At 41.6% G+C, this 2,046-nt stretch overlaps 1 non-coding gene across 1 annotated transcript; it reads left to right on the forward strand.

Annotated features, from left to right (window-relative positions):
- The first annotated feature begins 1,321 nt into the window (after nucleotides 1-1,321).
- LOC122663499 lies at nucleotides 1,322-1,428 on the forward strand. The gene has a single exon (XR_006333164.1). It is a non-coding gene; the product is annotated as a small nucleolar RNA R71 (small nucleolar RNA).
- The last annotated feature ends 618 nt before the right edge of the window (nucleotides 1,429-2,046 follow it).

The raw sequence follows: 2,046 nt of genomic DNA on the forward strand, positions 1-2,046 counted from the left end.
AGATCAAGGAGTGCTCACTCAATGGGAAGGTTATCAATGGTGTAAGATACAAGAGGGGCTCCTGGATCCTTAAGCTTAGGGGGAACTCGATTGGAAAGTACTGCACTCACTTGCTCAGTAAGATGGATAGTCTTAGGAATGTGGGTCTTCAACTTATGCTTTTGAGTGCATATATCTTTCAAAAACTTAGCATAAGCTGGGACTTGGTTAATGGCATCAAGAAGGGGAAGGTTGATCTGGACTTGTTTAAACAGTTCCGCCATTTCTTCCATCTTTACACCCTTCTTACCAAATGCAGATGAAGATGGAGATTCTAAACAAGAGGGAAAAGGGGCTCTAGGCATGTAAACATCAGGGTTGCTACCCTTCCCAACTTGTTCAATCTTATGGTCCTTGGAAGCTTGGGAAGCTTTAAGGCTGGGTTCTGGACTCACCTCTTTCTCAGAATTCTCTGCGGGGGAACTCTGTTCAGGGGTTTCCAATACTCGACCACTCCTTAAAGTCATTATTGACTTAGCTTTTTCATGGAAAACTCGGTTACTAGGCTGGCTGTTAGGATTTCCTACCACTTGACTAGGTAGCTGACCTTCTTCTCTCCTACTTATGGCATCAGCTAGTTGTCTCAATTGGGTTTCTAGCTTGGTGATTGATTGAGTGTGAGAGTGAAGATTTGGGTGTTACGCTCTAACCCATTTAATGCACGCAACACCTTGTCCTCAAATGAAGTTGGTTATGACATATCCCTATAGGCAGTCTGAGGATTGGAAAAATTCTGCCTATAAGGGATATTTTGGGAGACGTTGGGTTGTCTCCAAGTGAAATTTGGGTGATTTCTCCATCCCAGGTTATAAGTATTGGAAAAAGGATCATTACCCAGTTTGGAAAAACCTTGGGTAGCCTACGCTTGCTCTTGCATATATTCAGGGAATTGCGCAGCTAAAGGGCAGTCGCTTATATAATGAGCTGGCTAGCACATAAAGTACACACCTCCTGCAGGTTAGGAGGTGAGGTCGATTGCCTGGGGGGTTGACCTAGAGATAACAGTCAGTCCAATTTTTACGAAAGCATATCCACCTTGTTATTAATGTCAACAGATTGACCTATTTCATAAATGCCACATCTTCTTTGGGGTCTAGTGGTGGAACTTTCAGATCCAGAGGCCGAGGCATGGTGCAAAGAATTTTCACATAATGTTTCAAACAATGTTCATGCCTCGCTCTCGCTTTTGTGCATAAAAGTCCCACCACAAGATGCATCAACCATCTGCCTATGTTTGTCTGTCAGTCCATCGTAAAAGCACTAGACCAACTGCCATTTAGGTACAACATGATGGGGACATTTATGAATTAAATCCTTAAGTCTTTCCCAGGTCTCATGGAATTGCTCACCATCAACTTGCGAAAAGCTAGTGATGGCTCGCCTAATTTGATTGGTCCGACCTATGGGGAAATACTTTTTTCAGAAACTCTTGTTGCATTTGTTCCCAAGTAGTAATCACTACAGTGTCCAAGGAATTGAGCCATTGTTTGGGTTTATCCTCGAGAGAAAATGGGAACAAGATCAATTTAAGAGCATCTTCAGAAAAATTCTGGATTTTAACAGTTGAGCATATCTCTAAAAATTCATCCAGATGCTTATATGGTTCCTCATTGCTAAGTCCATAAAAAGATGGGAGCATTTGAATAACATTAGACTTAATCTCATATTGGGCTCCCTGAACAGCAGGAACCCTAATACATGAGGCCGACGTATAAGTCAAGGGAGTGAAGTGCTCAATCAATGGACGTTCTTCTGCCATCCTTCTATTTTTCCGAATTAGACGCAAAGTTCTCTCAATTTCAAGGTCCAAATTGGTCAAGTTGGGGTGACAAGAACGATGACCATGCATTAACTACTAACAACTACGAAAAGAAAGAAAACTAAGCAAATCAAACAGAAGAGATAGGGTATATACCTGAAATGCCTAGCTCCAATGAAGATCGATCATCACTTGAACTTTGCCGCATCCATGAACGAAGAACCAATTACAAAAATAAAAAAAATAAA

This window comes from Telopea speciosissima, chromosome 5 (assembly GCF_018873765.1).
Source record: "Telopea speciosissima isolate NSW1024214 ecotype Mountain lineage chromosome 5, Tspe_v1, whole genome shotgun sequence".
NCBI classification, from domain to species: domain Eukaryota; kingdom Viridiplantae; phylum Streptophyta; class Magnoliopsida; order Proteales; family Proteaceae; genus Telopea; species Telopea speciosissima.